Source organism: Adiantum capillus-veneris, chromosome 3 (genome assembly GCF_014529385.1).
Source record: "Adiantum capillus-veneris isolate H3 chromosome 3, ASM1452938v2, whole genome shotgun sequence".
Classification (NCBI taxonomy): domain Eukaryota; kingdom Viridiplantae; phylum Streptophyta; class Polypodiopsida; order Polypodiales; family Pteridaceae; genus Adiantum; species Adiantum capillus-veneris.
The window spans coordinates 168706378-168733239 of record NC_140933.1 but is presented as its reverse complement, the minus strand read 5'-3'; the positions used below and the strand labels follow the sequence as shown (position 1 = coordinate 168733239).

Here is a 26862-nt window from a genome sequence, read left to right as displayed (position 1 = left end):
ATTTCGCTCCATTCATCTTCGTCCATATCTTCTGGTTTTATCCCCTTGAGCTTTATAGGTTTTATCTGCTTCTTTTGTACCAACACGTGCCAAATCTGCTGCTTCCACAATGGGAAATTGGTTCCATCCAGCTTCTTGATATTGTAAAGAGCAGTGTCCTGTGATCCAGCCATAGCTACGCTTCACAATGGTTTACTTTCCTGGGAAAAATTCGGCAGAGTTTCCCCTGTAAACTGACCTCTGAACCAATATCAACCTGTCAAATGAACCAAGAAATCTTCAGATTCTGCATAAATTTTGGCAGAGTCTCCTTTGTAAAATGGCTCTGGTGTACTCAAAAACAGACCAAAAAACAGCTCAAAAAACACTGTCTCTCTGACACTGTAAGCTGTGGGTAAACCTATCCTGCACCTGTACTGTCTCTGACTGTCCTGTCACTGTCTTGTAAGCATAGACTGCGACAATGCCTCAACGGCAGTAAAGCAAAGATGCAATCCCAACTGTCTAACTCAGATTCAATACATCCTAGCTGCCTATCTAAGGGTGCTCGAGGGATCGCTCCAAGACCTGTATCACCGAAAGGATCTCAACATTCGAGAATCCCCCAGCTCAATAAAACCTCACTCGACCCTCAACAAAGGCTGTAGTAAATCTGACAGTACATAGACTTCCCACAAAGTCATACATCCACAAATTTCCCACTATATGCTGTAACCACTGCGGCGGTTGTTTGCTGCGTGATTCACAGCTAGCAAACCCTCAACAAACATACATCATCTCTGACAATACATCCCATGTGGAAGTACCTGCAATGTCAGGATGAAATCTAGAATATCAAGCAGCAAACACAAGCTACCTGATGAACTAGTGGATGTCGCCTATAGTTTGTGAGTAGATGCGCCCGTGTCGTATGTGACACGCCTCCAAGAACTGTGAGCCGTCCTTCGATGTGTAGACAGCCACAAATCAACACTCTGGGAGTGTCGATATCCTCAGCACCTGTAGTCGTAGGCCGAAAACCCCAAATTTGCAGAGCCGGATCTGCACCCGCCGAGACCACGTAGTCAAAAATGGCATGCGCAGACCTTTGTCGAAGCCAAACCGTGGCCGAGATGACCTCAGAATGAAATTCTGACAACACCGATCCCTTCGATTTCTCCCACGGGATTTGGGGCCGTGTCTTTGCCTATCGAATTTCACTCCAATCTGAGTTGGTGACTCTAGCCTCCTGCTGTGCTGCCCCGAGCCTCGATCTGAGCTCTGATACCAGTTGAAGGAGTAAGAGCGGAAGTGCGACGCGAGAGAGAGTGCGAGAAGAAGAGCACGACGATATGGTGAACTCTCTCTATTGTAATGTGTAGACCATAGTGAGTTCTTATTAGGTTTTTACAAAAGAATATGTGTACATACCTGGCGGCCCGCCCACTTACTTGGGCGACCACACTGGGCTTTATACCCCAACATTTGATGCCATATCCAAATTTTGTTCCAAGCGTGGTTGATGTGCATGAGCAAGACTTGCCTTAGAGCATGACTTTTTGGAATCTTAATTCTAGAAAATGGTCCTTCTTTGTTGGGTCTTCATGACCAAACAATTGCATCTACCGTTTCTCACACTTGTGGGTCCTTGCAGTTGATAGCCCAAAAACCCTTCCAACAATTAGTGTAAGCTTGAGTATCCATCATCCCACTCTTTCTTGCAGAAGGTGCCCAATATTGAATCAATTTTTTTTGTAGTTTGGTGATGTAGGCTCGTTATCAATGTCTGATAAAGCCATTGCGAGCCAAACTAGATAGATTTCAATGTCACTTGGAGCTAGCATAACAAAATCACCTTGGTTCACATCAGACATAGGGTGAAACTCTTTCCTTGGTCTATTTCGTTGAGGACCACAAAAATGATCATTCAACTCTTCAAGGCCTAGGAATCTTTCTGCTCCTTGTTTAAGCTCATCGTAGTGGATTGTAGGTGACAAAAGTCATGAGTTGTTGGCCAAAAATTTTCATACAAGCCTCCCTCTATATATGGTTTCTTTTTCATGCTCATCAATCACCTTACTCCAGTAATCTATCACATGTCTATAATATCGTGGCACATTTGAACCATTCCCTAGATTTTTTCAAAACTTAATATAATTCTTCAACCCTAAAATCACTTCTTCGTGAGCCTTGACATATTCTGCCATTGGCAGCAAAGGTGGATCTCCATGTGGCAACATTGGATTGCCTTCTATGTCTGATTTCCAAAGGTGAATGCTTCCACTCCAACTTGATACGCCTACATGTGACTTATACTGCATCATTGGTGTCTCATCTTGCATAAGCAACCTAAATTAAAGTGGTTTGGAATGTCCAACCAGTATGTCTTGTCCATCACAATATTGCTTGAAATCGAGGACCTTTTCAAGAAAAAACGGGGCCGGAGATGAAGATGAGCTATTCCGTAATGTATCCATCAAGTGTGGCAAAGTATATGTTTGTATAACTCTCAATTTCTTTGAAAACTTATTGAACATATCTATGTCCTCATGTGTACGCCCAACCATCAAAAATCCTAGCTCGATGGTTTTGAAAACACACCTTGCAACAAGCATTGACAAATAGGCAAATAAGTATCGATTTTTGTTTTCCCCTGCAAAATTATCCAATTGTAGTAACAAGTTCTCTGGCAACATGCAAAATGTTGACCCCAATTCCGCTTTTGTAGCTTTTGATGGTTGCACGAGAGCTCTTTTCCATCACTCAAGTTGTGATGGTCTAAAGCATCCCTTGAGTTCAAATCATGTAGTAGACAAATACTACTCCTTCTTAGTCCATTTGTTGCCAGATCACCAAGAGGATGCTTATCTATTCTATGTAAGTTATGTAAACAATTAGCAATTGAGCCAATTGTAAGATTTGGATCTGCTGGCCACAAAACATTCAAGACAAAGTGACCATAATGACCTTCTCCATGACCATGAGTGATCATACCTATCAAGGCCACCTGCAAATTGTATCTTGAATCCACACCCTTAGGAAAAATGCGTAATCTAGGAATGACTGTCTTCTTTTGATTCATCTTATCATGGATTATACAAACATACTTTTGTGGTTGAGTTTCTGAATATGTGCACCATGCATAATATAAGTGCCTACAACTCTTCTATTGTGCCATGTGAACTTCTCTTTCTCTCAAGAGAAGAGCTCTCTCTTCAAGAGAAGGTTTAGCTTCTAGCCTTGCCTTGATTGAATTACAGACATTCCATTGCTTGTTTTGAACTATGCTCTTATTCAGCATGTACACTCAAGTTTTGAAATTATGTCTATAGCTTGCATGTGATACTCTTTGTTCCAAATTCTACCAAAAGAAGATTAAGATAACTTTTCTCATAGCCCATTTGGTCCAGTGTTGTGTTCATTTTGCTTAAAGTGTCAACTTGTTTGTACATTGATGGTATCACTAATTGAGTCTCTCTTGAGCCATCTAGTAGTGTTTTGCTTCTATGTGGCATCTTCTCAGAGTTGTTATCCACAAATTCATTTAATAGTGCACTTGCCAAAGTAGTATGTTCAAGTCCTCTTCTCAATGTACATGTGTTACCATGCACATATTGGCGCACACCGTTTTCAAAATTCTCCTTGTAGCAGTAAAATGATGTCTTTGGTATTCCATGTAGCTCATACCATGCTCGGCAGCAAACAATAGAGCCGTTTATCTTGAACTGCCATTTATTATGGATTTTTTCAAAAGAAGCTTAGGCCATCGAACAACACTCCATAATGAGCTTTGGAGAGATGTAGTATCCATTGTAGAAAAAGGGAGGACCACATCCTTCAAACATTCCTCCACTAGTATATATACATTTCCTTGCCCTATCTTTGTACCGCCACAAGTGGAATCACGATCTGTTCTACACACATAACCAATACCAACAATTTCATTATCAAGGACCATATGCACTTTCTCCCCATATTCAAAGTCCATCTTGTAAGTTGAAACGAAACACCTTGTTAAATTCATATTTATAGATAAATTCTCTTTGAAAAAAAATGTATAAGTTACATTACGCATTACACAAGGGTTGTGAATACTATAACTCTATAGACATTTCTATATTAGATCATAGCTTGGACAAGTGATGGACCTAGTTGTAATGGCCAGTGTCCAAGGTGCTATTTTAGGAACTTGCTTGTTAATGTCCAAGTATCTCTTGCTTCTTCAAATGGAAGTAAGGTTGGACAAGGGGGGATCTTGAAACCAAAAGCCCTTTTCTATATGAGGTAAAGCTTGGGGAAATGGTGGACCTAGTTCTAATGGCTATTGTTCAAGGTGCTATTGTAGGAACTTGCTTCCCAATGTCCAAATATCCCTTGTTTCTTTCAATGGAAGTAAGGTTGGACAAGTGGTGGAGCTTGAAACCAAAAGTCCCTTTTTCTATATGAGAGTAAATCTTGAACAAGTGATGGACCTAGTTTTAATGTCCAATGTCCAAGGTGGTATTGTAGGATCTTGGTTCCCAATGTGCAAGTATCTCTTGCTTCTTTCAATGGAAGTATGGTTGGACAAGTGATGGATCTCAAAACCAAAATTTCCTTTCTATATAAGAGTAAAGGTTGGACAAGTGGTGAACCTAGTTAATGTACAAGGTGAACTATTGTCACTAGTGGGGCGCTGCCAGTTTGGCCACACCCCTCCATTATCACCAAAAGACGACCCCTCTCTCTCTTGCTGCCCGGCTCCGCCAATATTCTCTCTCTCCTACTCTACCACTGCATCACCCGGCCCGGTAGGTGCATTGGTGCCTCTGTCACACCCTATGGCAGGCCGCCACATATATTATCCTCTCTCTCTCTCTCTCTCTCTCTCTCTCTCTCTCTCTCTCTCTTTCAAATATTCTTCCCCTCTCTCTCTCTCTCTGCTTGTCCACACTCCAGCCCCGGCGGGCCACTATAACCCCCCCCCCCCCCCCCCCCCAATATTCACCTAGCTCTAGCTCTCTCTCTCTCTCTCTCTCTATTCACTTTCTCTCTTTCTCTCTCTCTCTCTCTCTCTCTCTCTCTCTCTCTCTCTCTCTCTCTCTCTCTCTCTCTCTCTCTCTCTCTCTCTCTCTCTCTCTCTCTCTCCTATCCTCTTCCCCCCCCCCCTCACAACCTCACACCCTCTCTCACTCTTTTTTCCTCTACGGTGGGAACCCGCTTTAGGGGAATCTCTCTCTCTCTCTCTCTCTCTCTCTCTCTCTCTCTCTCTCTCTCTCTCTCTCTCTCTCTCTCTCTCTCTCTCTCTCTCTCTCTCTCTCTCACCCCTATCCTCTTCCCCCCCCCCCTCACAACCTCACACCCTCTCTCACTCTTTTTTCCTCTACGGTGGGAACCCGCCTTAGGGGAATCTCTCTCTCTCTCTCTCTCTCTCTCTCTCTCTCTCTCTCTCTCTCTCTCTCTCTCTCTCTCTCTCTCTCTCTCTCTCTCTCTCCACCCCCCCCTCTCTCGTTGACTAAGCCCCCCCCCCCCCCATTTCCGCCTGCTATATCGAATTACCTGCACCCACGCCTCACATCCTGGACCCAGCCCTCGCGCTCGCGCACTTGAAGCCACACACACAACCCTATCACCCCCCCCCCCCCCCCCCCTCACGACCTCACTCTCCCCATCCTCTCGCCCTCGCGCTCTTGCACACAACAGTCCACACACACCCGGCACCCGGCACCCGACTCCCGGCGCTCGCACTCTCTCTCTCTACTAGCCCGTGCAGGCGTTGCCTTGACACACCCGCTTCCCCACATCCTCACACACACGCTTGCGCGCACCCCCTCTCTCATTCACCATCTCCCCCCCCCTTCACCTCTGCGTCGCTAGGTCCAAAAATCAAATTGAAAAAAAACATATATATGTATATATTAATACCCACCCCCCGTTCCCATGCACGCATACGCACACACATATAAATATACACGCACATACATCTATATATATACACACATGCTCACCCACATATACCCACATACATACACACGACACGCATATATGCACGCATACGCACACACATACATCTATATATATACACACACATATAAATATACATGCACATACATTTATATATATACACACACGCTCACCCACATACATACACACGACACACATATATGCACGCAGCTGAAAATACAAAAAGAAGGATAAAGGAAAATGACATCGACATCGACAAAGAAGAAGACGGCCCGAAGCACGCGCCACCGACAACAAAAGGAATAAAGGCGCCAAAGGCATGCCCCGGCCGACCCCGAAAAGATGTACGTGCTACACCGACACACTGGCAACACACCATTTGTCGGCATCACGCAACCACGACACCATTTTCAGTAAATCGTAGGTTATCATCATTTTTTCAGTTTTCACCCAAGCCTTGTAAAATTCCCAATTCGTAAACTCCCTCTCTCTAGGTTATGGTCACAAAGGCCCACCTAGAGGTTTTCATTTTTAATAACTCCCAAGACAAAGCAAGGGTCAACCACACCGGGCCCACCACCTTGCTTTGTCTCCCTGATTACCTTACCCTAATCAAACCGGGATTACCCTAATCCAAGCAACCAACACCTATAACAGGGCACTAAGAGGTCACTATCGGGGGGGGGGGGGGGGGGGGGGGGGGGGGGGGGAAGTTCATGAGAGGTCAGCACTTGGTAGAGTTCTAATGGAAAGAATTGACACTATTGGCATCATGGGGAGGGGGGCTTGTGTGATGGTTTGCTTTTGGAATTGCACCATGTGAAGGGAGCCATGTCCACTTCTCGAGTCCAATGGTCGATGCACACACACATACACGTTCTTGGTAGCAAGTTTCACAATCATCGAGTCATTGATAGAGAACGCACCAAGTAGTTTCACCATCTTTTCTCCCTACCTCTCTATCACCACGGTGTGCCACCTCGCTGGAAGGAAGGTCATTGTAAATACTGCAGAAATAATTCTCCCTCACACCCCTGAGGGTTTTCATCATTTGTCAATCTGTGTGTGTGTGTGTGTGTGTGTGTGTGTGTGTGTGTGTGTGTAAGTTTGCGGTGTTCACATCATCGTGGTCTGCGTCCTAGCCGCTCAAAGCTAGGTGGTGCCCCCTATTCACTTTACCATGACCGGCTCGAGGCGTGCCATCGGCCCCGGCGTTTTAGAGGCCGTCGGGGTTCGGGTGTCGCTTTGCTCCTGTCAGTGCTCTGTCACTTTCAAAAGAATTTGTACCAACTCACCATTGAATCTTTCATTTAAGCCATTACCTGGTGGGTAATAAGGAGTGGTATGTTGGTGCCTAATCTTCATCTTCGCGCATAAAAAGTCTAGCAGTTTAGCTCAAAATCTTGGCCCCTTATCCAAAAGTAGCTCCAATGGCACCCAAAACTTGCAACATATTTCATCGTACACAAATTTTGCCACATCCTTTGCAATGATTTGTTTTACTGCTATAGCCTCTACCCATCTAGAGTGATAGTCCATTGCAGTCAAAATATAGCTTTTGACCCTACTTGTGATAGGTAACGGGCCTATTGCATCAATCCCCCACTTTTCAAACACATCAAACGCCATAATGGCTTTTCGTATCTCTGGCTTCAACACTCTCTTCCCAAATGCTTGACACCTATTGCAAGACCTACACCAATGGTGAACATCCTTGTGCAAACTAGGCCATACATACCCCTCTTGCAAGATCTTATGCAAGGTGATCTTTAGAGCAAAATGTCCGCCACATGCGCCTTCATGATTCTCTTCGAACACTCTGTAAAGCTCCTCCTGCCAAGGTACACGTCTAAACACGAGATCAACCCATTTCATGTATAAGAAATCCCCAATCAATTTGTACTTGGATGCTCTACGCACAAAACCATACTTCTTAGAGTTCTGAATATCCTTTGGAATGATTCTTGTTAGCAAAAACTCCTCTTCTTGAGCCAAACTTTCCCGGCCATGATAAAGAGGTAAATTGGTCCTCAACACAAATAGCTCCCCAATCATTCTTTGAGCTGATTCATGTGCCTCTCCATTTAGAGCACGTTCAATGTGTCTGATGCTCCATGCTTCAAAAGTTTTTAACAGGCCTTTAATTTGGAACCACATTTCCTTCAATGAGGTGTTCTTGCTCTTCCACACACCCAACACTTGCTTCACAACTAACAAGGCATCACCTTTTATGCTCAACCTTCTAATCCCATGCTTCAAACAAATGTGTAATCCACCTTCCAACATAGCATATTCATCCTCATTGTTACTATGCGCATCCAATTTGAACCCTCTCTTGTATACTAGCTTCTCCTCTGAATCATAAAGTGCTATACCCCATGAAGCCGCATCATGGCTCTTTCTATATGAGCCATCAAAGAACATCACATGTGAATTGCTGATCTGTGGCACTTCTTCAACTACCCTTCTCACCACCTCTTCCTTAACAAGGAGGGGATTCTCCTTGTAAGTGAACAAATCAGCTAGGGTAACTCTTGTACCGTCTTCCACTAAAAAAGAGAACTCAAACTCTTGCAGCTCAGTTACCCATTTCTTGACCACATCAAACATGTTAGTGCCATTAATTAATTGTGGAAAAAAGGCGTAGCTCTTTAAGAAAACAAAAGGTTGTGGTAGCAAGTAATGACGAAATTATCGACAAGCAAATATTACACTGGCCATCACTAGCTCTACTTCCGAGAATTTTCTCTCTGCTACTAACTTCATATAATGGCTACCCTTCCCCTTTTGCAATAGCATGGTTCCAATGGCAGCATCCCCTATTGATGGATTTACATAAAACACTTGCTCCCAATTAGGAGCCTACATGGCTGATAGCCCCCCTAACACTTATTTTACCTCTTGAAACACTTCTTCACACTTGTCATCCCATTGCAATGGATCATGCTTTGCCACTTGTTGTAATGGATAAAGGAGATGTGAAGACAATGGAATAAACCGCGCCATGTACTTTACTTTGTGTATAAAGGTTGCCAATTGCTTTGTACTCGTAGGTGATGGAAGAAGAATAATAGACTTAACCTTGTCTGGATCAGCCTCAATGCCCTTTTCTTACACCATGTGGCCCAATAACTTCACCCTTGGCTGTGCTAGATGACATTTATTTGGATTTAGTTGTCCTCCACATTCATCATATCGAGCCAATACCATCTGCAGCTTCTCATGGTGTTCAACCCTACTGCTGTAGACATAGAAGTCATCCATAAAAGCTTTAACACAAGTACGGATGAATGGTGCCAATACCCAATTTTCTCTCTCTTGATAGAAACATGGTCCATTTGACAACCCAAATGGAAATATCGTGTAGCAATAACAACCCCATGGCGTAATGAAAGTTGCCTTTGTTCGGTCTTTAAGAGCAATCTTCAATTAAAAATAGCCTGAAAAACCATCACACACACTGTACCTCTCATAACTTGCCACTGGATCCAAGATTTGATTGATGAATGGAAGAGGATATGGGTTCTTCTTAGTGGCTTTATTTAAGGGTTTAAAATCTACACAAACCCTCCACTTTCCCTTCTTTGGGCTAACTACTACTGGACTCACCCATTCTGTGGTCTCCACTAGGACTATGCACCCTGCCTTCAATAACTTGTCCACCTCTTCCAGCAAGGCTTCCATTTGCTCTTGACCCATCCTTCTTAGCCTTTGTCACAATGGCTTAGCACCTTCTTTCAGCTCTATATGCATCTCTTCTCCTTTGAGCCCTCTAATCTCTTCATATGAAGTAATGAACAAATCAGGAAAACTAGCCAGCATGTGCAAATATATCTCCTTCTCCATAGCTGACAGATTTCCACTGATCATTTGTGTCATCAATTCTTGCTTCTTTGACAATTCAACCTTGGTTTTCATCAGCCCTTCAATCACTTCATAAGGCCCTTCACTTTCATCTTCAATCTCATTTGCAAATGCAACTAAACCAGACTCATGGGTTTCTTTGTCCATCAGAAGAAATGCAACATCAACATCCTCATCATTGCTGGTAGTACTATCACTATCCTTATCAGTCACACTATGGAATAGTCTTCATCACTAGATTCATCTTCATCTTCATAAGTCTCTTCCAATACTTTCCTTGTGTCCATATTATATAGCTTCTTGGCACCTATCTTTCCATAGTGGCTAATTGTACCACGTCTCCAATCTTGAACAGCTCCCACCGCACGTAACCATGATTTGCCCAGTATAACAGGATATGCTCCCAACCCTGCTCGCACCACATGAAAGTCAACCACTGCCTTTGCATCATATGCCGAGTCCACTTCTAAGCTCTTTACAACACCGAAACATTTTACTTTCTGATGGTTTGCCAATCTGATTCGAAAGCCTGACATCCCAGTCACTGTAAGACCCATCTTCTCAACGCATGAGTGTGTTATGACACATATTTGGGCTCCACCATCCACATAACCTTGTCCCAAATTTTTTCTTTTGTGCCACACATCTACTATTGGGTAAATTTTTGGTAGCTTGTCCATTGCCAACACCTTTACTAAACCTCTCTCTGGCTCTTTCTCCATTGGGTTAACCATCCTCTTCCACTGTCACTTTAGCTTAGGCACCATATCTATAAGCTGCCCAAAAGTAACATTTGCCTTCCTGCTTGTCAGATCCTCCTTCAAGTCATAGCTTAATTGCCCATCCCCTAGTGGAAAATCTGAAACATGAAACTTACAACAAGCCCTCGTTTTCCTCTTGGCCTTGACATCCTCGCCTTCATGGCTCTTTCCCTTCTTCTTACTAGGACCTGAGGCACTTCTTCCTTCCTTGTCCTCTGTGGTCCTCTTCCCAATAATAGGCATCACTACTATATCCTCCAGCTTTGCTGCCTTCTCCAAGGTGACCACACTTATCACTTTTGTCTTTCCCTTTTCCTCTTGGGTGAATCCATTGGTTCCTTCTTCTCCCTTAATTTCAATGCCATGATCATTTATCGGGGGGTTCACTATGTGTAAAACTACCATATCACGTGCGTTCAAGACATGTTTGTAAAACCCCTTATCTGTGAATTTCGTAGGGATATATGTGACCTTTCCTTTTAAAATCTGTAATTTTTTTTCAAATTTGAAAAAATAATACCCTTCTATATTTATATTTCTGTAAGTTTCAAGAACTTTACATACCCTTCTGTTGAACTCACGTGATAGGTTACATTTTTATTAGGTGACCTCCCCGGGGATCATTTGACCTAGTTAGCACATGTCTTGGAAATGGATATATCCCCCCCATCCTTGGTGGCTTATCACATTGCAGGCTGATGTGACCCAACTCTCCACAATTATAACACGTGGGTGTCTGCCTCCAAAACCTACCATTGCTTTGTCCAACACCATTCCTGGGCCTTTCTTCACCTCCTGGCTGATTTGCAAACCTCTCTCGACCTCGATTATTTCGCACATTACCTAACATGTTTAGGCCGAGATTCTTCATTAAATCTACCACTTGCCTCATGCCTTGCCTTAGCCCATTATCTTGCACTGCTGTAGTGACCACCGCTGACATAACTTGAGGAGTAATAGAAACACTGGTTCATGATGAACCCTTGGCATGCGACCTTGCAAAGAATCCATATGCTAAAACTCAAACCTCCTGGGCAAAGACTCTACTCCTAGTTGTCTCATTCTTCTCAGATTCCACTCTTTGTTCCTTGCTACCTCTAGTGCATCTTCATATGTCTTAGGATTCTTTAGCTCCACTCTCCAACGTATATTCTCCCAAAGACTAGCCAAGAACCTGTCCTTCTTCATCATGTAAGGTGGGGGTACTTGTGGTGCTAAGGCCTTGCACATCCGCTCCCATGCCAATGAAAACTTACGTATATACGCATCCATTGGCTCACCTTCCTTTTGCACCAAACCTTGTACTTATTGCCACACTTTGTTAGGATCTTCTGTGTTCACAATTTCCACTTCCAATCCATGCCTTGGATTGTCCCAGCTCAATCTTAAAAGTGGATCAGCCACACGCAACTCCTCTTCAAATGATTTGGACCAAACTCGTGCATCACTCTTCAAACAAATTTGGAGAAGACGTAACATCTACGCCGGGTCATGAATCTGGTTGGTAATGAAGGCAACCTCCATCTTTTCCAAAAAGTCTTCCACATCTTCATCACTTCTTCCATGAAATTCTGGATAAGAGAAAGCCATGGATACCCAAGTTCCGATGCTTTGAGAACCCCTTCGAACACACGTGCAAGAACCCAAACTTTTTATTGACTCAATCCTTAGAAACTTCAATGGAGCTCAACTTTAGATAAGGACAAACACATGCACATCAAATGAGTTTTCATAGTTAATCATCGAAATTACAATAGGCAAAGGACATTCCAGTATCTCTCTTAATCTTCTTGGTCTGAACATAAAGACTATGCGTTGCTGGAAAAAACTCTTCCTAGACACATGAACATTTATTTGGATTCTTTGTGTTGAATGAAAAGGAGTGAATTGAGGTCCGTTTTGATCATCCATGAAAGCCAACCATGCAGCTCCCAAGAAGGCACACTTGACTTATCCTTTGATTTTGCCAAAATTTTAGTAGCATAACAGCATAAATGGTTTAACACTAGAATGGTAACCTAACAGGACATAAAAGTGTCCATTCAGGGTTTTGGGAAAAATTTCCAAAACCATATTAGATCCATTGATTTTGAAAAATCCTTTCATGAGCTTATAGTTCAATAACTACTACATATGGAAAAAATGAGAAACTTGTAATTTTTCTCTTCCCTTGGTCACTACAAGCCTCCAAAGTTGATGGACCAGTGCATTTTGCCCAAAACAGCAATCTCTTACGGTTGATTGCATATAAATAAGAGTGGGGATTTTTGTAGGACATGAGATAAAATGCCCCGTTAACTTCAATGGGTTGGTGACCAAAACATATGGTTGCTTTTACCTCACTAAGTTTTTTTTGGGCAAAAAAAATAGGTACAAAAAAGTTGCATTTTTGCCATTCTGCGGACCTATCATCAAAGTTTCTATAGTCACGCTCAATACAGATACTATATACATGTTTTCTTAGTTCCCTTTGGGCCTTTGGATTCAAAAGGATCCATGAAGCATATCAAAAGGATAATGGATCTCTTACAATTGGAACCTTGGGAGCAATGATAAAGTGCTAAATACAGCAAACATGAAAAAATTGGGTTTAGCATTATGACCTCTAGAAACCCATAGAAACTACTCAATATCTAGCCAAGTTTGTAGTCTATGATTAGATATGGTTACTACCTACAAAATACACACAATTGGCCTAAGAAACTAGCAATATTGAGAAAGTTATACTCACTACTCTAAAATGTATCGTATTCTTCAGCAATCAAAAAACTCAACCATCATCATATACTATGCTATATAGCATATTAGGTCCCCCAAAACTCAAGGAAGATTAGCTTTATGTTATATGTTACACTTACACAATCAAAATTGAATTTGGATATCAAGAAAGCCCCCCAAAAAATCATAAAAGTGCTAATTTTGGCCAAAAAACAGGATTATACAATTCTTGTAAATTGTTCATAACTTTCAATTTTAACACTTAGCTCTCCCTACAAGCATCAAAATATGTTGAGAACTATGAAGGCCTAACCTCTAGCCATTTAAACCTCACAAACATGAAGTTTAGAGTGGTATAGTTGCCAAAAATTGAAAAAAAACCAAAAACAGGACCCGTTTTTTCACACAGTTTAGGTTCAAAAATGTTGTGCAAGAGTAAGGTTAATGGTGAGATCGATACTCCAAAAAAAATGCTAAGTTTTTTTCAGCTCATAAGGCAACTTTGTGGATATATAGCACCTAGAAATCCATTCTCATACTCTTCAAATAATTCAAGCAAAATGGTCACTTAACAGGACACAAAAGTGTCCAAGGACATAAAAGTGTCCTGTTACCATTCTAGTGTTAAAAGACCAAAAACCAGCCATCACAACTTGGAAACATTTTGGCAGAGTTTCCCCAGAAGTAGAGCAGTAAGAACCCAAAATACAGACTGTATATGTATGCATAACCTGCCAACAATAGAACCCGAGCATCAAGTAAGAATCATTAGTACATAGCCTATGGCAAGGTCACGAAAAGGGTGCTCCAGCCACCTCTATCACCGAAAGGATCTCACATTTGAGAATCCCCCAGCTCAATAAAACCTCACGCTATCGAACCTCTCATGAAAGCTTATGCAAATCTCGTATAGTCAAGTCTCACAATGACTATCTTCCAGACCAAGTCTCAAAAATGGATGGCACTACCAAATAAAACCAAGTATGTCTCTACAAAGGCGTACAATGATAGTTTCCACAAGTAACATACAATACCAGCAGAGACAATGCGCTCAAACATGCACCAAATGATGCATACCCACGGCAACTGTAAGTGACTTCCACTTGCTAGTATATCACTCTACTCCAGCTACCTGTATCTGTGTGAGAAACCTGTACCTGTAATCTGTAATCTATAATTTGCAACCTGTAATCCCGAAGCTAAAGGTACTCGAAGAAGATCCTCCGTGGGGGTGCCAAAAGAATGTGAGCGGGATGGAAACACACACAACGTCTCTATAATCACCTGACACACACTCTTGGGATGATACACACACACACACACACTATGGGGCACCATTCGGCTTACACAATCCACCTGGCCGAGACAAGAAACACACCTATGGAGCGAGAGGAGAGAGACTTTCCATTTGCCCACTCAACACAGACACACACACACACACACACACCCAAAAACTCAGCTCAAAGAGGAATATTTTTAATGTTTAGATACAATTGAGCTTGGGCCAACTCCAATGGGGCAAATAGCTCACACAATATGGATGAAATATGCCAGATACAATCACAAATTTGAACCGAGGTTTCGCTCACAGGAGAAACTTACACATCCAAAATAGCAGGTAAAAGTGAGTAATTTTGTAAAATGGATAGTGCCATTGAGTTTGGAGTGGCCAAAACCCTCAGTCTACAATATCATAACGCTCAAATCCGACCTCGGATGAGTAGTTTATGAGCAAAATAGCCTCCAAAAACATCAAAAACTGAGTTGCGGCTATTCCTCCTCTTCTCTCCACGTTTTTCTCAGGTTTTTCAATGTCCACACTCCACTTTATCACTTGGGAACCTCTGGCCTTTTAGTTGACCTCAAACGGACCCCGAACAGGCCAAAAACTGACCACGCAGTGCATTTTGTTACCTTTTTGCATCATCCGCACACCTGGCACTCAACTTTTTCCAATAATGCATCTTGAAACCACGGGAAGTGGCCCCCAAATATAGTCCTCATGATGACCTTTCTGCATAATCATCACAATAAAACACTCCTAGTCTATTTTTCCTCTCACTGCATTTTCAATGTTTCTCTCATCACTTTCATTGTTCTTGTAAGTCATGCCTACATATTACTAGAAGAAAAACTTGATTGGTCTACAGTGACTTGACAAAGATATAACTCCTCTCACTAAATTATATTGTTTCTCTCACCATCTTCAATGTTCTCTATCTTTGTATGTATGCCAGTGGAATTTATTACTTGATAAGAAACATAAGTGGTCAAAAAACCTCAAAAAAATGGTTTAAATGATTCTAAAAAACTCAAAATGAAAAACTCGCAAATAAAATACATCCCAATAAGCACAATCTATCCAATTCCCTAAACCGGGTAAGAGGCATTGTTGGCACAAGTGTCAGAATTTCTATGAGGGACACACTCAAGAGAGGTAAACAAATCACGATGTGAGGTAATGTGCTTTGTAGCACCACTGTCAAAATACCACACATGTGAATCTGCAGCAAGAACTGACAAACATGCATCATGGACAGAAGGATCACAAGTGCATTTTGCACTAAAAGCCCATTTTGCATCAACATCAGCATCATAGTCTCCTTTCACAAAAGACTCAGCAATAGGTGCATTTGTAGTGGAACCAGCCTCTTTCTTCTTAGCCTCTTTTGCCTTCAACTTAGGACACTGCTTGATCATGTGATCATTAGCTTTACAATAATGGCAACTCATCTTCTTTTTGCCCTTATCACGGGAATTCCTAGACAAATTGCTGCCAGCAGAAGCGTTAGGAACAGGCAATTTACCACTCGGAGAAGAACCATGAGAAGTGGCTACAACATTGTTACCACCTTTTCTTTGAGCAACAATAAAGGCCTATTCAATTGCACGCTATCTTGTCCTTTTTTTCCTGGAAAGTGACTCTTGCAACAACAATGTGCATAATGCATCAAACTTGACAACTTCAAGATTTCCTTGCAGAGAATGGGAAGCGTCTATTTTGAGATGTTCCATGCTCAATGCCCCGGACCGTGCACAAAAGGACTAGGCTTGGAATACAATATTTCTCTCTCCTCTATCGAATGTACCTTCTTGTACATTACACGTATTTATGCGCATTTTTGATAGGCTATTGAAGCTCCACTTTGACTATGCTTTCACAATGAATCCATTGGAAAAGTCCCAGGAAGCAATCAAAAGGGTGGAAGCACTCTTGAATTCCATTGGCTGTGACGGTGGAAATGTGTCTATGTTGCTGCAAAGAACACAGGGGAGGCCCATGAAATTGCCCAACAAGTATCAATGAGTGGATAAAAAGCCAGACACTTTTTGAAGAAAGTAACCCAAGGAAAGCCAGGTCGATATGATGCTCAAAATAGCTCCAACCAACAGACAGGTAACCTTTGGGAACTTTGGAAGGAGTTATGCAAAGCTACTACTAATGACAATGATTCGAATGGCGAGCTTGCAAACAAGCACAAGCAAGTTTGGGCACATTTTGATAAAATGGTCAAAGCTTATGGGCCTTACCAGCACAACAGAAGAACAACGCCAATCATTTCAAGAAGCCTTGGCGGATTTCATGAAGGTCTTTACCCTTTCTTGGGGTGAAAATAACATCACACAATACATGCTAAGCCATGTTACGTAGTGAACTTATTACAAGAGATTGTTTTCATCAAATAATGTGGATCATTTTCTTCTGTGAACATTATATCTTGTTTGCACATGGTGCATTTTTATCCTCAAGTATGGTTCGCTTGATATTTTTAGCACTCAAGGCATGGAGAAGTCCCATTATCGAACAAGGGGAGGCTACCAGGTATCGCATAGTAAATGATGACTTGTATTGTCTTGGTAAGGATGGTGTGCTTAGGAGAGTGCCTTTGAAGTCCCATCCTTGCCAGATATAAATACAAAGGCACTCTCCTAAGCACACCATCCTTACCAAGACAATACAAGTCATCATTTACTATGCGATACCTGGTAGCCTTCCTAGCTAACCATCGCCTTTCCCCTGCATTCAAGTGTTTAGGAGCCACTCCTTGCTCCAGAATGTGCATAATATCTTCCAAGTCCTCCTTGCCTTGCTGAAGTGGAAGTTTGATGGCCACTGCTCCCACTATTGACTCATTTAACTTTGATGATGCTAGGTGGTCTACATCCTTGTTCTGGTCTCTTGGCACATGATGTACTTGTGTCTCCCTAAATGTCCTCATAAGAGCTTTGGCTTCTCTCATTTTAGTAGAGAGACGGGCATTTTTGCAAGCCCATGTACCTTGCATTTGCCTTACCAAAAGCATGGAGTCACCAAAAGCGTTTAATCTCTTAATTGAATTATCGAGGCACCAACAAAGGCCATGAATTAGAGCATGATATTCTGTTTCATTGTTGGAGTGGACATCTTCTAGAGTGATCCCTTCACCATGGATCCTCTCTCCCAATGGAGATAAGACCACGATGCCTGCAGTTGCCTTATCCTTGGTTCTCTTGTATGCTCCATCAAAGTAGAGGCTATAAGCATTGACCAAAGCCTCTGGAGCTGGAGGTGGTGGAAGTTCCTTTCTCTTCAAATGGAAAACTTTTTCATAGCACTTGTTTGTTAAAATGTCGGCTAAGCATGCTCGAGTTGTTCTTTCAACCTGTATTGTATAATCAAACTCTTGAAGTCGCACCACCCACTTTGCTATTTTGTCAGAGATTTCCATATGTTGTAGTGCATAGGGAAACATATCCTCCACAGTGATAATTACAAACCTCTTCGGCAGCAAGTATGGCCGAAATTTGGTTACCGCAAACATGAGAGCTAACACTAGCTGTTCCATCAGGGTGTAGGCCTTCTCTGTGTTTTCCATGAGGCGGCTAGCAAAATACACAGGCCTCATAAAGGAGGTTTTTGGATCTTTTTGTAGGAGGGCAGCACCAATGGCTTCTTCTCCCACACTAGGGTTTACAAAGAATGTTTCTTCCCAACAAGGTTGGAGGATTATAGGGAGTGACCCTAGCATTTTTTTAATCTCTCTAAAATGCCCTTCACTTTCTTCACTCCAAACAAGCGTCTCTTGACGAGTCAGCTGTTGTAGAGGAAATATCACTTGGGAGAGTAAGTGTATGAATCTACTCAAATATCTTAGCTTTTGCAAGAAGGAGATTAATTGTTTGATGGAAGTTGGGGAAGGTAGATTTAGCAATGTTTCTATCTTTTCAGGATCTACCTCGATTCCATCAATGGACACTACATGCCCTAATAGTGTAACCTTGCTTTCCCCAATGTGACATTTGTCCTTGTTTAGTTGTCCACCCAGCTTAGCTAAACGAGTAAATCCTTCATCAATCTTGCCGAGATGCATACTTTTGGAGCTGTAAATACAAAAGTCATCTATGAAAACCCTTATGGACTTACCAAAGTAAAGTTGGAAGACCATGTTCATGAATCGTTGAAAGGTGGCTGGAGTGTTGGTGAGACCAAAAGGCATGACTCGAAATGCAAAACATCCCCATGGTGTGATGAAAGTAGTCTTTTTCTGGTCCTCCTCTGCAATGCGTATTTGAAAGTAGCCAGAGTAGCCATCACACACTGTGTATCTCTCATGGCCTGCTACTTCATTTAGAATCTCATCTTGAAATGGGAGAGGAAAGTGGTCCCTCTTTGTTGCAGCATTTAGTGGCTTGTAATCCACGCACACTCGCCATTTACCATTCTTCTTTGGACTCACCACTACTGGGGAGACCCATTCTGAATCTTCTACTGGGTATATGAATCTTGCTTCTAAGAGTCTCTTCACCTCAGACAACAGTGCATTTTGTTGCACAACTCCTAATCTTCTTAGTTTTTGTACTACTGGCTTGCTCCCTTCTTTTAGATGGATATGATGCTTCACTGCAGTGACACCTGTAATGTGACTGTAATCAGAAATAAACAATGATGCATGCTTCTTGAGAACATATACATAACCCTCCTTTTCTTCTTCCTTTATATCCTTGGATAACATCTCCTCTAGGCTGGCATCCCACACATTCTCCATTTGGATCCTTGGGTTGTCTTCTGATGAGGTAGTTTCCTTTATGGTGACGCCCATGACTTCGAGAGTGCTATCACTCTCTTCACTTGAACTCTCTTCCTCATCCATGGATGAGGAGCATCCACTTGAGCTCCACTCATCAGCTGACGTCTCTAGTTCAAGGTTCTCTTGTCGCCCATTCTTTAGGTTATAAACCACCTTCCGACTATGGCCACCCATGCGAGGCCTCAACTCCAAGTCTCCTGTTGCCCAATCTTGCCTAGCTCCTATACCCATGAGCCAAGGTCGTCCTAAAATAAGGGGGTATCCTTCTCCCTTTACTGGCATCACATAAGCATCAACCTCTGTAGTGATTCCAAAAACAGAAACTCTCAAAGCTTTCACTACACCCACACAAGTGACAGAGACATTATTGGCCATTTTTGCCCTAAAGTTTGATGATTCCATTACCTCTAAACCCAATTGATTCATTAGCTTTTCTGTCATGACACAAACCTCTGCTCCACTGTCAATGTAAGTTTTTGGAATCCGTTGTCCCTTGATTTGAGCCTCCACCAAAGGCACTATATCCTTGAGACCATATGCTTTGATTACACTTACTAGCTTACTTCGCTTTGCCTTCGTGCTCACCATTTTTGACCATTGTCGTCGAAGCTTTGGGGAGATATGAAGTAGTTGTGGCCAAGTAATCTTTGGTCCTTGAGAACTCACATCAGCTGTCAAGTCATAAGGTTGTGTCCGAGATCCCATAGGGAAATCAGAGATGTCAATTTGAGACCTAGTACGGGTCTTTCTCTTCTTGGCTTCATCTTTAGTTGCCCGAGATGTACTTGCTTCATTGCTTGCATCCTTGCTTGTTTCTTTACCTACTTCATCTTGGACACGCACACGTTTGATAGGCATTGTAGCCACTTCATCTATCTTCATCTTCCCTTTAGCTATTTCTTCCTGGTTGCTTCTGCCCTTGAGGACCTCCTCCATCCTTATGATGCTCACATTTGGTTGAGTAGCAGGGGCTTGAGCTTGAGCACAAGGTGGCTGCAAAATTTGAGGTTGCGGTTGCTCTTGTGCTTGAGCTCTAGCACGGGGAGGACTTACTTGTTGTCGAGGACCTCTGACAGGGTAGTCATATCTTCTGGGATGAGGGCAATTATACATGCCGTGGCCATTTTCCCCACAATTGTAACACAACATTTCCCTTGCTTGACGTCGCATTGGTGGCCGATTCCCACCATTTCCCTCAATAGGCCTTCTTGCACCCTGCACAAGATTTACTCTCAACCCCTCTAGCTGGTTTGTGAGATTGTTTATTTGTTGGAGCATATCTTCTTGTTGACCTCTATTGAGGTCTGGTGCATTAGGCACATTTGGAGGTATGTGAGAAGCTTCCATAGTTGTGATATTGCCTCCCAAAGCTAGCTGGCCAGCTTGGGCTTGATAGAGAATATTTCTGTTCTTTTCCCTAGCAATTCTTAAGGCATCTTCAAAAGCATTTGGAAATTTTCTCTTTACCTTATCCCTTAGCAAGGGGTACAAACCTGAGATAAATCGATCCTTTTGGAGGCAATTGGGAGCTCGCCCACCAGGGTTTAGTGAGTCTGACCATTGCCCCCAAAGTTTCAGAAAACCTTCCTCATAGGTTGCATAACCATGAGGGTCAACTTGATGAAGGGCCAGAAGCCGTTGCCATAGTTCTTCTGCCAAATTGGCTCGTTGAAATCTTCGTAGGAAATCCGCCTTCAATCCCTCCCAATCAATTCTTTGGGTTGGATATAGAGCCTGGAACCATACCCTAGCTTCTTCTTTGAGCACCAAAGGAAAAGCTCTCAATTTCAATGCTTCATCATCCCTCCCAGAGACAAGGAAAGCCATCTCCAAGTTATCCAAAAAATCCCCAGCATTTTCCGCACTACGCCCAAAAAAATTTGGGAAAGCCATCATAAAAGTGGGTTGCCTTCCTCTCAATACAGCACAAAGATGAAAACGTCTAGGCCCAAATCATATCTTATTAAGGGTAGAATAAATGGATTGATAGATGCATTAATCTCAGCTAGACGATGAGGGCCTAGTAAGTTCCTTATGATGTTTTGGAACCTAAGCTTTGTGCTATCTATTATATGCACAGTTTGTCTAGCAAGAGGTTGGAAAGGTCCATATAAATCCCTATGATTCATGGAGTATGCTTAAAGCAAGATGAAGATGTGAACATCAAAAGATACATTATACTCCAAAATAGGAAATATTATAGGGTCAGGGGACAACAATATCTCTCTCAACCTCTCAGCTCCAAAATAGAAGACCAATCTTTGTTGGAAAAAAATCTTTCTATCAATGCGCACATTCACCCTAATATTCTGAACTGATTGAAAGTTGTAGAAAATGGGATTATTCATTGGTGCATTAAATACAAGCTTCCATGAAGCACTTCATTGAAGTTGAGCTCTCTTGGATCCCACCATTTGAGAGATGCGAAGAATTTGCTCACCAGTGATTAGCCTAGCTTTGGTGTGACCATCTTCAGCTTTGTAGAGTTCATAGGGTTCAATGGCTACCCTCTCAACCACCTTGAGCCTTCTTGCTAGTAGTAGTTGGAGTGCATCACCATATGTAGCCTCTTGCCAATACCGCACCCCATTGATGTGTAGCTCCCCCTCCAAAAACTTGTTAATACCCGAGTTTGAGAGTGCTTTCACCACCTGAAGTCGAGGCTTCAAAGGAAGTGTCTTCACACTAGCCACAAAGCACTCAACACAATTTTTTGACCTAGGGACTTGATGACTACAAGATTTTCCTTGAAGCAAAGAAGGGTGTGTGTAGTTAACTCTCTTTACCCGCATACGTGCCGTTTGTCGATAAAGACGCTTCTTTTCTCGAGCTTCTTGGGGAGACCATAGTGGAAGTCTCGGAGAATTTGATGGATCTTCCTTCATAGGATTGATAGAGTGCTGCTTCAGAACTCCTCAGTGGGGGCACCAATTTATGACGAAGGAAATTTGGAATGGCGGCCTCTACACCAAAACAAACTCCATTGCGCCACAAGGGAAATGAGATAAGGGCACCACCTAGTCTTGGAAGCGTGGGCTAGGACCGCTACACAAAGAGAGAGAGAGAGAGAGAGAGAGAGAGAGAGAGAGAGAGAGAGAGAGAGAGAGAGAGAGAGAGAGAGAGATCACTATGAATGAAGCATTAACCTTAGGGTGTGTACAAGGAATGGATGACTTCAAACACTCCCAACACAAATAGCATGTAGATTACCAAACAACCACTCAAGGATTAGCCAAGATCACATCAAGCACTCTCACACATATATACAAGATTTATCTTAATTAACATAAGTAAGAGAAGGAGAGATTACTAGCATGAAACAATTTGCACTCTAGAATGTGCAAGAATAGAGTGAATGAATGAGCTTATGGGCTCATGGTGAGTGATACAAAGACTCAATGGGGCTGAGGGAGGCTTGAAATTACAAAGGGGAAGGCCTCTTTATATAGGAAAGAGAGTGATTAGGAGTGAGGTTAAGATCCAAGTGTAATTTGTACAAATGAAGCTTGATTAGGGACATTCAACCAATGAAGAAGCTCCTTCCAAGTGATTTGTTGACCAATTAGCTCCATCATCACTTGTGTTGTCTTCACTCCTTCCTCCATAGCTTGAGTCCAAGAGCTTCCTTATTTTAAAATGTAAAGAATCTACATAAAATCAATACATATCTAGTAATAATAGAAAGGGGTTGAATGAGAACTTATGAATTACAACAAGATTAAGCATGACTTGAGAGGTGATTAGAAGAGGAATTTTGATGGCTTTTTGAGCTTGAGAGAGAGGAGGAAGCAGAGGAGGGTGAGAAGACTAATGGCTGATTTTTAGAGAAGGTCTCAATGTGGAAAAGGAAGGGTGTGTGTGTGTAAAGGTAGAGGGGGTGGTCTCCACCACAGTTGAAAAAACTGGCGTCCGCCATTTTGGCCATATCTCCTAGACCGTAGATGCAAAAATTATAAAAAAAATATGGCCAGAATTTGCAGCTCATCAGCTACAACTTTGATGAAGACAACTTTTCTTGGATCGGAGTGGAAGTATTTTTTAAAAATTCAGCAAAATCATGTGTCTGGTTCCTTTCTTTACCAAGTCTTCCACTTGGGTCCCATTTGTTTGAATCATCATATGGCTCCAAAGCCATGATGATATGAGCCACTCATGACCCTTGAATCATGGGTACATGGCTCCACAACCACATCATATCTTTTCTTTTCACATTTACATATTTTCCCTTCCCTTTACCACTAGGTTCTCCCTCTACCTTTCACCTCCGGTGAACTAGTCAAGAAAAAATTCCTATCAAATCATTTTTTTTTAATTTTTCCAAGAGGTTTTTCTCACTCTTTCTTTTATTGTAAACCTCTAGAAGCAAGGAAAACCAACAAAATATGATAAACAAAAATTTGTGATAGGCTCGGATCAGTGCCATTAATTAATTGTGGCAAAAAGGTGTAGCTCTTTAAGAAAACAAAAGGTCGTGGTAGCAAGTAATGACAAAATTGTCGACAGGCAAATATTACATTGGCCATCACTAGCTCTACTTCTGAGAATTTTCTCTCTGCTACCAGCTTCACTCGGTATGCACAATACATTGGCCTCATAAAATGGCTGCCCTTCCCCTTTTGTAATAGCCTGCCTCCAATGGCATCATCCCGTACTGATGGATTTACATAAAACACTTGCTGCCAATCAGGAGCCTGTATAGCTGACCACCCCCCTAACACCTCTTGAAACACTTCTTCACACTTTTCATCCCATTGCAATGGATCATGATTTTCCACTTTTTATAATAAATAAAGGAGCTATGATGACAATGGAATAAACCGCGCCATATACTTCACTTTGTGTATAAAGGTTGCCAATTGCTTTGTACACTTAGGTGATGGAAAATGAATAATAGACTTAACCTTTTTTGGATCAACCTCAATGCCATTTTCTGACACCATATGGCCCAATAACTTCACACTTGGCTGTGCTAGATGAAATTTCTTTGGATTTAGTTGTCCTCCACATTCATCATATCGAGCCAATACCATCTGCATCTTCTCATGGTGTTCAACCTTACTAATGTAGACACAAAAGGTGTCCAAAAACTCTTGAACACAACTGCATTTGTTAAACCAAATGGCAATACTGTGTAGCAATAACAACCCCATGGTGTAATGAAAGTTGTCTTTGTTGGGTCTTTAAGAGAAATCTTCAATTGAAAATAGCCTGAAAAAACATCACACACATTGTACCTCTCATAACCTGCCCACTGAATCCAAGATTTGATCGATGAATGGAAGAGGATATGGGTTCTTCTTACGGTGGCTGCATTTAAGGGTTTAAAATCTAAACAAATCCTCCACTTTCCATCCTTCTTTGGACTGACTACTATTGGACTCACTCATTCTGTGGTTTCCACTGGGACTATGAATCCTGCCTTCAATAACTTGTCCACCTCTTCCTGCAGGGCTTCCATTTGCTCTTGATCCATCCTTCTTAGCCTTTGTCGCATTGGGTTAGCACCCTCTTTCAGCTCTATATGCATCTCTTCTCCTTTGAACCCTCTAATCTCTTCATATCAAGTAATGAAAAAATCAAGAAAACTAGCTAGCATGTGAAAATATATCTCCTTCTCCATAACTAAGAGGTCTCCAACTGATCATTTGTGTCATAAATTTCTACTTCTTTGACAATCCAACCTTGGTTTGCATCAGTCCTTCAATCACTTCATAAGGCCCTTCACTTTCATCTTCAATGTCATTTGCAAATGCAACTAAACCAGACTCATGGATTTCTTTGCTCATCACTACTGGTAGTACTATCACTGTCCTCGTCAGACAATGTGGAATAGTCCTCATTATTAGACTCATCCTCATCTTCATAAAGCTCCACCAATGTTTTCCTTGTCTCCATATTATATAGCTTCTTGGCACTTGTCTTTCCACAGAGGCTAATCGTACCACGTCTCCAATCTTAAACAATTCCCACTGCACATAACCATGGTCTGCCCAATATAATAGGATATGCTCCCAACCCCATGGGCATCACATGAAAATCAACCACCACCTTTGCATCATATGCCTCCACTTCTAAGCTCTTTACAACACCCAATCATTTTACTTCTGATGGTTTGCCAATCTGATCCGAAAGCCTTACACCCCAGTCACCGTAAGACCCATCTTCTCAACGCATGGGTGTGCTATGACACATATTTGGGATCCCCCATCAGCCTAAACTTGTCTCATATTTTTTCTTTTGTGCCACACATCTACTATTTGGAAAATTTCTGGTAGCTCATCCATTGCCAACACCTTCACTGAACCTCTCTCTGGTTCTTTCTCCATTGGGTTAACCATCTTCTTCCACTGTCGCTTTAGCTTAGGCACCATCTCTATAAGCTGCTCAAAAGTAACAGCTGCTTTCCTCCTTGTCAGATCCTCCTTCAAGTCATAGCTTAATTGCCCATCCCCTAGTGGAAAATCTAAAACATAAAACTTGCGACGAGTCCTTCTTTTCCTTTTGGCCTTGAAATCCTCGTCTTCATGGCTCTTTCCCTTCTTCTTGCTAAGACCTGGGGCATTTCTTCCTTCTTTATCCTGTGTGGTCCTCTTCCCAATAGGCATCACTAATGTATCTTCCAACTTTGCTGCCTTCTCCAAGGTGACCACACTTATCACGTTTGTCTTTCCCTTTTCCTCTTGGGCTAATCCACTGGTTCCTTCTTCTCCCTTAATTTTAATGCCATGATCATTTGACCTAGTTAGCACCTGTCTTGGCAATGGATACATTTCTCCCCCCATCCTTGGTGGCTTATCAAATTGTGGGCTGATGTGACCCAACTCTCCACAACTATAACACTTGGGCGTCTGCCTCCTCCATACTCTATCATTGCTTTGTCTAACACCATTCCTGGGTCTTTCTTCACCTCTTGGCTGATTTGCAGATCTCCCCGAACCTTGATTATTTCTTACATACCTAGCATGTTTAGGCTGAGATTCTTTATTAAATCTACCACTTGCCTCATATCTTGCCTTAGCCCATCATGTTGCACCGTTGTAGTGACCACTGTTGGCATAACCTGAGGAGTAACAAAAACCACTGGTTCATGATGAACCCCTGGCATGCGACCTTACAAAGAATACATAGGCTGAAACTCAGACCTCCTCGGCGAAGACTCTACTACTAGCTGACTCATTCTTCTCAACTTCCTCTCTTTGTTCCTCGCTACATCTAATGCATCTTCATATGTTCTAGGCTTCTTTAGCTCCACTCTCCAATGTATATTCTCCCAAAGACCAGCAAGAACCTCTCCTTCTTCATCATGTCCGGTGGGGGTACTTGTGTTGCTAGGGCCTTGCACATCCACTCCCATGCCATTGAAAACTTACGTATGTACGCATCTACTGACTCACCTTCCCTTTGCACTAAACCATGTACTTCTTACCACACTTTTGTCAGGATATTCTGTTTTCACAAATTCCACTTCCAATCCATGCCTTAGATTGTCCCAACTTAATCTCACAGGTGGATCAGCCACTTCAAATGCT

At 42.3% G+C, this 26862-nt stretch overlaps 1 pseudogene; it reads left to right on the top strand.

The window, feature by feature from the left end:
• Positions 1-4620: 4620 nt before the first annotated feature.
• Positions 4621-5477, top strand: LOC147462160 (uncharacterized; annotated as a pseudogene).
• The last annotated feature ends 21385 nt before the right edge of the window (positions 5478-26862 follow it).